The following is a 14,384-nucleotide window of genomic DNA, read 5'->3' as shown; positions in this document are numbered from 1 at the left end:
CAAGGATAGCTGGAGTGAACAGCACAGCAAACCCAAAAGAAAAAGAAGAAGAAACAAATGCCAACAACGGCAGCTCGACAAAGCGCGGATGACCCGCCACCGTTACGCCCTCCAGACACAAACCACCACAACCCGAGGCTTCGAACCACCGCGTACCAAGCAGCACCTCCAAGAAGGATTGCGACGCCGACGCTGCTGCTGCCCGGACATGTTCTAGAGTTTCCCCCGGCACGCGGAGGGAGGTGGGGGATGGATATCACCGACACCCTCCAGGGAGGAATGGTGGCACCCGCAGGTGTCACCGCATCGAAGCCGAAAAACCGGCAAGGATTTCTCCCGCACTCCATCCCCACCGCCCAACGGACCGGAGCCGACCAGCCAGACCACCGCCCACCAGCATGCGTCATCACGGTTGCGCCGCCACCCACACCGCCTCACTGCGGACACCAACACGAGGCCAAAAGGACTGGAGAGAAGCGCCCCGTGGAGGGAGAAGCAACACCGAAGCCGAACGGGAGGGAACCATCTCCATCGCCATTGTGCGGGAGGCCAGAACCTCCGGCACCGTCGCGGTAGCCGTCCGGACGCGGCAGCAGGGCATGCCAGGCCACCCCTGACCTAGCCAGGCCCGAAACAGGCCCGCTAAGCCCCGCCGCCACGCTGCAGCAAGCCGGCGATGGCGCCGCCAGCACCCTGCCGTTCTTCGCCTCTCCCCCGCCTCCTGGAGGATGCGCCGCAGCCGCACCCCATCGCCAGCCCGCCCGGGCCCAGATGGGGCCCGAAGGGCCTAGATCTGGGCTGAGCGGGCGCCGCCAGAACGCGCCGCCGCGCTACCCCGCCGCCAACGGCGACGCCACCGCCCAGCCATCCTCCCGTGCAGCTCCAGGACCCCGCCGCCACGCCGGACCGCCACCGCCTAGGGACACCCCCCAGCCCGCTCCGTCCCGCGCCAGAGGAGTGCCGAGAGGGGAATTGCGAGGGGGCCGCCGCCGCCAGCGTCGCCCGGGCCAGACCCGGCGGCGAGCGCCGACGACGGCGGCGGGGAGGGAAGGAGGAGGGAGGGTCGCTGGAGAAGGAGATCGGGGCGCGGTCGGTCGCCCGCGGAGGCGACGCGGTCGCGAGAGCCTGAAGAGCTCTTTCCGGCCAGGCTTCCCTTATAAGTGTCGGTCAGGCTTTGGCTGAGAAAAGTTGGTGAGCACATTAGCTTCCCTTATAATTGTAGTTTCTCCAAAGAGATTTGGTTACATCTGTGTGCCTTGCTCCATCACCCCTAGCTCACCCTAGTCTCTACAGTAAACACGGATTTGCCAAGCTAGTAAGAGATGGTGCGTTCGGAGCCTGAACTGATAGCCAAAGTTGTGCTCAACATTACAGCCTCGTACACCATATGAAATTTGTGTAACTAGCAAACTGCTCTAATCTTCGATGATACCATTACCACCTCCCTCCCCCTCGCGGTCGCATGTGTCCTTGAAGATTGCAAATGACATGTCATCCCTATTTACATTGTTAGAATAGCCTACTGCTATCTTTCTTCTGTAGAGCCTCTATTTTCCTTTTTGATCTGTGCTAGGTTGTAAATTTTATCCGTTCATGAATCAACTCCAAGCTGATATATACATACCATATAGCACAGTAGAAAATCTCAATATCATGGAGTTTAAAATCAATGGTTTCTACATCTAAGAAAAATCTCAGAGTTTGTGCAGCATGAAGCATCAGTGGTGGGATTGCCAGTGGTTCCATTGTAGCCAGATCAAACTTTTAGTTAGCATTCGCTATAGGATAGAAGGGATGGCTAGGAGCCTTCAGTCATGTCATCATGAATCGGAGTTGCATTTTTGCACATTTCAACTATTGAAATGTAGGTTTTGCAGTCCTTTAACGTCCGACCATGCGCTCTAGTGGAAGTTGGCTGTTTCATAGCCTTCCTGTTCAGCGATATACTCCAGGTTAACTATTATTGTGGGAATAATTATACAATGTTATTATCTTGCACCAGTCCCTAAGTCAAATACATCTTCACCAACCGTGTACGTCGTCGAAGGAGTCGGGACGTTGATGTCAGTATGCAGACCATCACATTTGCTACCTCTCCTCACGACCACGTCAAGCTCCTCCTGATCTGGCGCTTCCCCGGCAGTAATGGCGTGATCGTCTACAAGAGCTTGCACTTCCGCGCCTCATACTGAAATCATGAAGATAATTCCCTGCCTAGCTCCAAACCGCCTTGCAAGTGTGTTCGCTTGTGTTTTCAGGGAGGTACTGATTCTTTGCGTGCGTTTTCCAGGCAAGATTCACTCTCTTGTCCGCACTGTGAACGACCACCCTCTGTCAACCAGCGTTGTCCCTTTCCTTCCCGTGGATACTCTAGCTCTACAAGACCTGAGCCAATCAGAACAAAATCCTCCATGGAGAGTGTCCTTCCCAACAACTATTCTTTCCAGCGCAGTAATACTGCAGCAAGTGAGATAATTGGAAGGAATACCTCGTCCAAGAATGCCTTTCCGCACACCTCTCATTCCTAACGCACATTTATCTGATATACCAAATTAGTACAGCTAGTGTGGGTGTCTGGTATTCATCTCCTCTGATAGTTCAGGTAAAAGATGCTATAAGGTAGATAGGAGGGTACACAAGAAGACTGCATGCAAGGATAGGAGGCTGACATGCATGCTTTGGGCTTTATAGGTGTGACAATACCCATAGGTTGGTGCTCATGATAATTAGCTCCGATCCATATGAAAAGGCAATATTTCAGACAAATAACTATGTCTCCAACATGTGAAATATATTGTCATACAATATATGTGCCAATTCCTAAGTATATACTTCCTAATCGCCTTCATATACCTGAGCAGGTGACGCGAGGGACGAAATGTTTCGTTCTAGTTTAAGATTGAGAAAGTAACCACTAGAGGTGACGGGAAACATCACCTCCCATTGAAAATATAATCCACATTGATACATTAAGGTGTCAAACCCAAGTTTTGATTCCTGGTGGTCTTGGGGTACCACCACCCTCCTAACCAATTAACAACTAGTTAATTACCACTAATTCACCTGCTTTGTGAAACTTTTTGGTGTACCTACTTTGTTCACTAAAAGGATAACTTTTGTCTCGGTCAAAACACCGAGTGAGACCCATGAGCAACTCATATCCACAAGATAGCTCGCAAGCCCCTGCATGACAACACCAAGTACGCTCTTGAGGTGCAATCTATCGGCTACATATAACTGACAGGATGTGTCTTAGTTTTCTAAATATCTCTAATGATTGTTTTATGTCCTAGGATATACTCCTACTTAGCATTGAATATTGTCATGGTAATTAAAATAAAAGATATAGAACTGCTTTAACGTAAAAAAATCCCCTATTATTGTCTTTTTCCCGCCGCTGTTACATCTGGACTGGTCCTGCACGTCCTCAAACATTTTGGGGCATCGTTGTCACTTTATACCATGGTTTTCACTTTCAGTGAGATTTCAACAAAATTCACTGAATTTCATTAATTTCAGCAGACACTGAAATATTACTTTTCGGCCAAAAAAATTCAGCAATTTCAGTAGTACACATAAATTCAAATGTTTTTCAAAATTTTCAAATTTTTAATTGAATTCAAGTGAATGTTTCGGCCCTTTGACAGAAATGAAAACCGAAATTCGCTGAAATTTGATGATTTCAGTTGGTGCTGAAATTTTTCTGAAACTGAAATTGAAAACCATTACACAACCGTGGCACAAGTATCTGACTTCCTGGTTTCACTCTTATTGTTTACATAGTTTTCCTTGAATATGAAGGAAATGGCTATTTTGATTTGGTTCAAACTGCAAATTATTAAAATTCTTATACTGTTTGTGGGCTGATCACTCTTGAACTAATTATGCAAGTATTTCACTGGTGATAAAAAAAAAAATCAAATTTTGTGTACCAAAGGTTTTTCTCCTCAAAGCTATAGAAAATTAAATCAGAATAAATCGGAGGGCAAGCTGTGATGTATCTTTGCTTGGTCTCCCTTGCGCGAGCACACTACTGATATAGCTTTTTCGGCTTCACCCCATATAATTTTTCGGGGCGATGTGTTTCCATATGCCTCCCATTCATATTACATCGATCCAACCCATCATTTATTGTCAATGCACTCTCGTTGGGGAGCCTCGCCCATGTTCGTGTTTGTTTGATTTCTAGTACTATCCTAGTAACATAGTTATAGGCCGCAAGAAGTAGACTACAACACAGCGCTTCCTCCTTTATAAGTCCTGGTCATACTTAGACTGAGGAAGGTTGGTGAGCACATTAGCATTTTTTTCTCATTAATTTTGCTATAAAGTCCTAGAGTTTGCATTGTACCTGGGCCTTAATTTCCCTTTCTCAAAAGAGGTTTTTCTACACACGTCTGCTCTGCTCCATTGTCCTCCTGGCCTCTACACACAACACTGATTTGCCAATGTGGTGAAAGACGGTGTCTTTGGATTTTGATGCCTGTACCAAAGATGAGAAGCCATACTCGGCGTTTTGGCCTCATACACCATCTAAATGCGGTGGGAGTTGACTCCCTCAACTCGCATTCCCCTTCCTACTTAAACTTCCATTATCTTCAAGCAATTCGTTGACTTTTAATCTCCTCACCCCTCCTACTTGGTAAATTCAGAATCTGTTTCCTCGCCCCTCAACCAACATGTCAGACTTTTAATATACCACAGAAAAATGACTAGTACAAATGTTTTTGCTCGCAGCAACATATCTCCCAAATCTGTTTCCATCCCAGACCAATTCTCTGCTACAAAATCCTTAATCCTAGCCTCTCCAACATGCCACCTGCAGACACAGTCGTTGAGAGAACTATACCCAGAAACAGTAGAGAAGAATAACTCTTCAGACCCAAAACCTGTGTTGTACCACCCCCACCATGATACGTTCTCCCAACTCCGTCTCAACGCCTGCCGCTCCGCTGGCTCCCTGCCCAGCTTCCCATGTCTGCCCCGCCAACGCACTTGGCCATGGCCACTCCGTCCTCTGCCGCGACCGTGGTCGTTCCGACGCACCTTCGGCCGTCCAACTCCAACAAAAGCTTCACAAGTGCATGCTGCATGGTCAGGCAAAGTGAGATTTGAGTGGATCAGACAGTGTTCACAACCAAATCCATTCCACTGCTCAAATTGCTAGTAGCAAAGCTCCACCTCATTTCCTCTTCTTCACTGTCGAGGTGCTAGTACTGTTGAATATGGAATGAGTATGAACCTTTTTGACCGGCTCAATACAGAATACTATATGAAAACAAAGCAACGACGGAAGAGAACAAACATTTTCCATTTGCTCTAGTGGGACAACCGTACCATCCAGATATGGGAAAGACAGACAAGACAACTCCTGCGTAGTAGGAAGAAGATCATCAACACATCATGTCAGTTTTCTATTAAGATTTCAGATATGCTCGTAAACAATCCATAGCTCATATAGCTGGTAAAGGTCACAAATGTTCCGTACAAAACACAAGTGGGAGGTGTTGGACCTCCATTAAGGTATATTTTCTGTTTGATCGAACCATTTCAATAGCTAAGCCATCAAATTCCTTTGGTAAATTCAGAATCATGATTCCACATACCTGACGATCTGGCATACTATTCCACTATATTCTGAATAATATTTAAACCTCGGTTTAGACTAAAATTAGTCGACAGCCTGATTGTGTATCTCTGACCAAGTCTAGTACCTTGAAATTTTATGATTAAACCATAAACAATCTTATATATTGAAAAGCACCATCAACTGCAGTAAAATTCAGAAAAACCCGAATACTATACCCATGATCTATTTCCACATCGTATGTGTGGCCTGAACTACGAAAATAATTCATGCACGAGGGAAAGTGATTTAGTACCGATGATCAATCTAAGAGAAAGTTCCCAATACGAGGTGCGAACTAACCATGGTTTGCAGAATCACATCGGCAAAAAGAACTGCAAAACTATCTTCTTCACCAAACGAAGTTGCAGAAGCTAACGAATACAGGCAAATAATCCAGCTCCATAACTGCTGTGCAAAGCAATCTACATAACAATATCTGAAAATACGCTGCAAGTTTAACCATAGTAAGAATCGAGAAAACATAACATTTTCTATTTCCTGCAGGCATTATAGCACAGAAACATCAATAAGAACACAATCATCTTAAATTCTTAATCCATACCAAATAGTTCAATGATTCCTGATAGTTCAAATAGAGAATTCATAGATAGTGGTAATGATGAGTAATACAAAACACATTTTACAGGTGTTGATAAATAAAATTAACACCCGATCACGCGTAATGTACAAAACAATTTTAATAAACATAAAAACTCAATCACTGTAGGTGAAGGCGTGCAGGACGGTCTTCTGGCACAGAGCAGTGCTCACTGCGTACCTGGTGAGGCCCCTCACCTTCAGCGTGCGTCCAGTGTCCTCCTTGTGTCTGTATACCTGTGTACATATGATTCAGGACAGGTGAAACATACAAAGCTCTTTCCTTGACAATTCAAAATTGGGTATAGCCGTATAGGTACGATCAGAAAAGTAAAGATAACGAACAGAACGTAAATACCTGTGTTGTTCCGTGATGTAAGGCACGCCCGGCCCAGCACGGCCTTGCGCAGCTCCTCGCTGCAAGCAACGCTGCTCAGGACAGGTGAAGCATACAAATGACCAGGAAAACACAGAAAATGATAGACAAATTCAGAAAACGAACATAATGTAAATTCGTGTCGTTCGGTGATGTAGGGCACGGCCGGCACGGCCTTTTGCCGCTCCTCGCTGCCCGCAATGCCGCCACGCCCTGACCCTGGGATTCCGCGATGGCGGCGGCGTCCTCCAACAACCACGCCATCCCTTGAGTCTTGCCCTCACCAGGGATTATCATGATGGCGGCGTCGGCGGCGGTCTCAGAGGTCGGTGGAGGAGCGCAAGAACGGGTGACCACGCCCCGTGGCGTTGTCCGTGGGGATCCGTGGCGGTGGCGGCGTCCATTGGGATCCTAGAGTAAAGAAGAGTGGCGGAATTATTTTTCTGTTTCCTTTTGTGATCATTCGTAAAGAGATAAAACTAATGGAAGGTGATAGTGGGAGGTGGGACGAAAAAGAACAAAAATAAAATAAAATGGTATTAGGCTACCAATTCCCGTTTTAGGAGTAGAGATTAGGAGTACAAATGTAGGGTACGCCCGGCATGGCCTTGCGCAGCTCCTCACCAACGCTGTTCAGGACAGGTGAAGCATTCAAATGATCAGGAAAATACAGAAAAAGAATAAACAAATTCAGAAAACGAACATAATGTAAATACACGTGCTGTTCCATGATGCAGGGCATGGCCGGCACCGGTTTTTGTGGCTCCTCGCTGCCCGCAACGTGACCACACCCTGACCCAGGGGTTCCGTGATGGCAGCGGCGGTGTCCTCCAACAACCATGCCATCCCTTGAGTCCTGCCCTCACCAGGGGTTTTGCGATGGCGGCGGCGGCGACGACGGTCTCGTAGGTCGTTGGAGGAGCACAAGGAGCGGTGGCCATGCCTAACGGCGGCGTTCGTGGGGGATCCGCGGCTGCGGTGGCGGTGGCGGTGGCGGCGTCCCCGGGAATCATAGAGAAAAGAGGAGTGGCGGAATGATTTTTTTGTTTTCTTTTGTGATTATTTGTAAAGAGATAAAACCAGTGGAAGGTGATGTCGGGAGGTGGGACAGAAAAAAAAAACAAAAATAAACCGGTACCAGGCTACCAACTTCCCCTTTAGAAGTAGAGACGTAAGGCACGCCCGGCACGGCCTTGCACCGCTCGTCGCTGCAAGCAACGCAGTTCAGGACAGGTGAAGCATTGAAATGATCTGGAAAGTACAGAAAATGAATAGAAATATTCAGAAAACAAACAAAACGTAAATACTTATGTTGTTCCGTGATGTAGGGCATGGCCAGCAAGGCCTTTTGCCGCTCCTCAATGCCTGCAACGCCACCATGCCCTGACCTTGTGGTTCCGCGATGGCGGCGGCGGCGTCATCCAACAATCACACCCTCCATTGAGTCCTGCCCTCACCAGGGGGTTCGCGATGGTGGCGGTCAAGGAGGTCGGCAGATGAGCACAATGAGCAGTGACCACGCCATGTGGCGGTGTCCATGGTGATTTGTGGTGACGGCGGATCCGCGATGGCGGCAGCGACGTCCTTGAGGATCCTAGAGAAAAGATCAATGCCGGTGGTGGGAGGAGTGGCGGAATGGTATCTTTGTTTCCATTTGTGAGTATTTGTAAAGAGATAAAGCCAGTTGAAGGTGGTGGCAGGAGGTGGGACGATAAAATGGATGAAAATAAACCGGTACCAGGTTACCAACTCCCCCTTTTGGAGTAGAGATACATGCACTGGATGGTTCGTGTGTATGGAATTCTACTCAACTTTTTTTGTGGTAAAACGTCCAATCTATTCAGCAACAATCATGATAGTGTAACGAATACCAGAAATAATAAGAATTACATCAATATCCGTAGATCACCTAGCGACGACTACAAGCACCGAAGCAAGCCGAAGGCGCGCTGCCGTCATCGCCCTCCTTCACTGGAGCCGGGAACAACTTGTTCTAGTAGATAGTTGGGAAGTCACCATGTTAAGACCCTATAGGACTAGCGCACCAGAATAGCAACCCGCATCATTGAAGAGAAGTTTAGATCGGGAAGGTCCATCCTGTGGACACATGAACACCAACGAACAAATACCGGATCCACCAAAGACAAACACCGACCGAATCCCGAGAGATCCACCGGAGACATACCTCCACTGGCATACATAGGAGACCAGTAGGGGCCCTCGCCCCCCCTAAGACCGTTGATTTGACGCTAGTTAGTAGATGAACAGTGTAGAATTTAGGAAAACAATACATGTATTAGTATTATTTAGCCCATGTTATCAAAAGATTGAGTGTTTTGGCCCATTGATCTTTAATTCCTAGATCTGCCACTGTAAACCTTCACACGTCCTCCGATGATGCTAGAAGCACCATCAAGACAGGGACCAGGCGGGGAAAACCTTATTCCATCTTTAGAGAATCACCGCGTCCTCGTCTCTCAGAGCATGACACAAACCCCAAGGAAGCTCAGAAAAACATTCAAAACTGAAGCCCTTCGCATGCAAAGACCAGAATCCACCACGCCTCCATGGCCCTAAGGCTACAGGAGACGAGGCAGACCGGCGTCGACGCCGGCGGAAGGCAGAAGAAACCCTAGCGGCGCCTGGGTACGAATTATAATCAACTTAGATTTACGCACGATTATGTTTGTAGTTGCTAGATCAAACATCTAGTATATGAACAACGCGATATACACGACAACCATATTATCAATCACTGTAATCATGGGTGTGTTTGTGCCTGTGTAGGCCATGATAACATTTTTGGTGTAGAAAAGAACTGTGTAAGGTCGTGGTATATAGTGACCATTACATGTGTAGTGAAAAACAAAAAAGGGGATGCAATTATTTAGGACAAGCTAACGTCCACACGTGTGGTGGGAGCGTAACTCGCTCACACGCCCTATAACACACAGACTTCGCCACATCACCGCTTGCATGCATGTGGAATTCTTTTTGAATTTTCAGTTTTTAAAAAGTTTTATCCCTTAGATGAAAAATCCGATTGAAGATCCGTTTTCACCATTAAATCCCTCGCAACGAGATCTTCGAAACTAGATCTTATATCAATATATTTCGATGAATTTTTTGGAGGGTTAAAAGTTGCCATGCCTATTGCATATAAATTGCCATGGTATTTAAACTAAAGTTGCCATGATATGTTTCAGCTATTTTCTTCTCCATTTAAAAGTAAATTTTGACATTTATAAAATGGGCATTTAAGAAACTAGACTTGTCATGAACCATAAACTAAAATTGCCATGATACCTGCACTTAAAATTGCCATGGTTTATACAAAAATAATTTTTTTGGTCAAAGTACTGGAGTTGCCATCATCAAAATAATAAAATTGCCATGCTCTACAAACTGAAATTGCCGCATGACAATTTTAGTTTAAGCACTATGGCAACTACAGTGTAAACATCATGGCAACTTTTGGGCAAAATAATTTTTTGTCGAGACATATTAACATGGGTTTTGGTTTTGAAGATCTCATCGAGACGGATTTAATGGTGAAAACAGATTTTTAATTCAATTTTTATTTAGGAGATGAAACATTTTTAAGCAGAAGACCAAAAAAATTCCTACTGATGTCATATGTTCACATGTGGCAAAATGAGTGATAAAGAAGATGTGTGGGCGATGTGCAAGATGCCACACGTGCGGGTGTTAATTTTTCCAATATTTATGCAGCCTACACAGGTAATGGTTCGAGCCAAATGACGTGAAAATATCGCAGATCATTATCATAGCACATAACGCGTACTCATATATGTACTTCCATTAAATATGTTGCACCGGATACACCTAGCAAGAATTTACTACAAACAAGTTGTCTTAGCTGTCATGTACATACCTCATTCATCTAGAATTAACATATTTGTAGTATTATATGAATAATCAAGGACTATGTAATTTGTCTTTTCTTTAATTTTACTTGCCATTAATACTAGAAAATACAATCCAGAATATTACTTTGGTGTGCATGGATGTCTAAAGCGCTCATGACTAGCCTTTGTATAAGGGTCCTTATATATAGGACACACTCTCCCGGATGAGGATTTGTAGCACATAGGTGCTCCCCCCACCGATATCTATGCCTCATGTTACTCTAGCCAGATCAAGTTACAATTCAGAGATACCTCTGGATACATCCGCTCAATACTATCACCGGTGGGCCCATCTTTAAATGATTGTTGTACTCTAGAACACCTAAGAACAGCAACAATAATGTGTGGTGCAGACTGCTGTGACCGAATTAATTCAAATTCAGCACCAGGTGTTGCGAGTCATAATGAATGGGAATGAATAAAAAGGAAGCCTCCCGTTAATTTTGATTTCAGTTTAGGACTTTCATAAAATCCGTTGAACAATGCATCTCATTTATGATTGATGAGAGTCGATTCATTTGAGCACCTAATTATGTGAGACTCTGATAGTTGCAAGACAAATGTTTCATAACATTTGGGGATATAATAAGAAACCTAAAAAAATGATGCGTTGTTGTTCCTCAATACCCAACTTCTTGGTTATAAGGCAAAAAATACACCTTGGAAGACAGAAATATATCCTGGTTTACGTAATATATCTAGCTTCTTGGGTATAAGTAAAAAAACATCTTACTCACAATTAAATTCGGCTTAGTCAAAAATCCACATCCTGGAACTTAAAGAAGGATCTTTGTCTTCTAAGATATTAAGTAAACTTCCTGGAACTTAATACTATCCTGGTTACATCTTGGCTGACAGAGAAGCTACATATAAACCTAAACTTCCTGGAACTTTTTAATTTTCACATGAACTTCCTGGATCGAAGGGCAGGTAACAATTAACCAGGTGATTTTTCGCAAAAAAAAGAAAGAAGTAGGCTAACTACAGAGATCTTATTTACAGGTTCAGTTGAGATTCAGGAAGAGGTACAGAACGGCGCTTGATTGAGGATCCTCGGGATGAGGAGGACGTTGAGAGTTGGCGGCATGGATTTACTGCTCCCCATCTTGTCTGTGCCACCTATTTCCTGCTGCTCGCTGACGCCACGGGCTGCCACTGCTCGACGACATGGCCTGCCCCTGCCCCAGCTCCGCGTACTGCAGCTGCTGCTCGCTTCTCGCCGCCACAGGCAGTCGCTGCCCCAGCGGCTAGCGTTGCGTACTTCTGCTGCTGGCCGCCGCCGTTGCATACCCAATGGTGTCAGAGTTGACGAAAAAAAGTAGAAAACCTCAGCGAGAAATTTTGAGGAAAGAAAATTTTCAGAGAAAAAACAAGGAAAGAAAAAACGATCTCAACACCTCAGAGAGAAAATTTGAGAAACAAAAATTTACAGAGAGAAAATACGAGGAAAGACTCAACACCAAACCACCGAGGATCCTTGCATAGTCGCCGACCTTCATCCCCAAAGTCTCAGCCCATGCCGGATCTGCAGTGACCGGCTCGCACCCGAATCCATCGATGTTCCTGTGCGGCGTAGGAGGTCGAATCCGTCGCCGGCTGGAGGTGATATGGCAGCGGAGCTTCGTCCGGAGGGGCGGCAACAAGTGGGTGGCAGTGTGGGCACGAGTGACTGGTAGGTCGATGACGAGGCACACATTTCGCCGGAACAGGGAGCTCGAGAAGTTTAGACCTGGGAGAGATGAAGTGGGGAACGGAAAGAGGATGAGGAAGAGGAACAGTGGACAGGCGGGGTAGATATGCTGCAGAGTGCGGTGGCCTTCAATGCGGCAGTGTGGGCCATTGGTGGAACATAACCAATCTTACAGGTGGGGCCAGCTCGTAGGAGACCACATGCATATACGAGATGTTTACGAACAAGTGCTTCATGGATACAAAGATTAATACAACGCATTGAATTGGATCGGTCCGAATCTAAATGGGCAGCTACGGACGGCACAGATGTGCATGGGTGGAGCACCTGGGTGCTCCAGTGTAATTTCCACACTCTCCCTCCTTATATAGCTAAAATCATATCAGCCTATCCTTATCCTCCGGACCAGAGTACCACCCACAAATTAATGTAACATGAATGGAGTCGAGACTTGTGAAAAGAGAGGTAATATGAACACCAGGAGGAGCTGCATATACGCAAGATGGGAGTGAGAGGCAGAGGGAAACACAGGGGGTTCCTGAAGGAAATATATTGTAGTGGTCAAAGGACTGGAAGTTGTTTGCAGGACAAGCTACAAGCCTACAATACCAACAGCTTTGCTGGCCCCGGATATTCCTTTGGTACCACTGGTGGATCTCGCTTTGCTCGGCAACATACACTGTAACAGGAACAGAAAAGCCCTTCATGGGGCCACAGCTGAATAACTTGACTCTCCTGCACTTCGCCCAAACTGCACTTCTACTTTACGTCAGCTATTGAGCAAACCACGACCTTGCTCACAGTATCTATGCAAAAGCTAAGCTAGTTTTTTTCAATCTGGCCAGGAAAACAAAGCTATCGATCAAAGCGTATCTTGCACACGTTGCTTGACCAAGAGATCATAGAGTGACCAGCACCCACAACAGTGTGCAAGAAAAATCTATGTAAAATTATCATCTAGAGTGACTGAGTTCTCGTATAGATTTTCCTGCCGGTGCTTTGAAAATACAAGTAGTGTATCTGTATGGCACATTGGCACTCCGTGGTAGTTGTTTATTTATGAAATAATATAACGATGAAATTCTTCAGTGAACCATGCCACATATGGGCTAGTACAAATCTATTAGTATCAATCAATCATGATGATCAGGGACGCCGTGTGTCGGTGCAGACTGTGATCACATTGTTTGTGTAGACAAGGCTCGTGTGAAGTTTTGTTCCGTAGTGAACCGGCTTATGGAACCTACACACCTCCATATGTTATTCACTTCAAAAAGGATGTTAAATCATAAACCTCTGGATCAATAGATGAACGCTGACTTCTTTATTAAAGTAACATATCAACATCCAAAAAGTTTTACAATGTAAAGAAAAGGTCCAAAAACAATTGGCCAATAACAAGATTAGATGACTCCGACATATAACTTATTATTGGACAGTCATCCAAACCGTTTGAATGTATATTATGCTACCATCCTCCAATGGTTCCACCCAACGGCCATAAGTGCCTGATACTCTGCAAGTTGCAGAGAGCACCACACACACATGACACATCCATCCTCAGCATCTAAAGGTAACCTACCAAAAAATTGCAAGTCGCCAACAGCAAGGCACACTAATCTGCACAGACACGCGCCTTAAGCCCTTAATTTTTGGGTGAACACCGACCAACCAGTTCCGTGCAAACTCGCTATGCTAGTAGGTGGAGGGAGAATAAAAGCGACGTATGTCATTCAACAAAGAATGGCGGCAAACGAGCAGGAAGGAAATATATAATGAAATGTTTTCCTCGTCACAAAATTAACATTTTTACTTCCTTGCCATCTGCGTTTCGCCATACTTTCCTTTGTTAGGATCACTCCTCTGTCTACGGACCACATAACAATATTTTATTTTTCCAAAAACAAATCTTTTACAAATCCACTTGTACCCATTCAGAGCCTGACGAAACTGGATATTCCCAAACTCATCCCTAATACTGAAGCAACAAAACCAACTTTCCATTGCACGATATATACAGGTTCAGATACTGAAATCCTAGTATTTGTCTTAAAGGCAGGTATCATCCCAAAATCTCACGTTATGCCATTACCTACAGAGAAAGAGCCTCTGCTAAATAACTCCGCATTGAAAATCATCCAACCTTTCCAAAACGCAGATTCT

This window comes from Triticum urartu, chromosome 3 (assembly GCF_003073215.2).
Source record: "Triticum urartu cultivar G1812 chromosome 3, Tu2.1, whole genome shotgun sequence".
NCBI classification, from domain to species: Eukaryota; Viridiplantae; Streptophyta; class Magnoliopsida; order Poales; family Poaceae; genus Triticum; species Triticum urartu.
The sequence above is the reverse complement of the archived record's forward strand: the minus strand, read 5'-3'. Positions refer to the sequence as shown.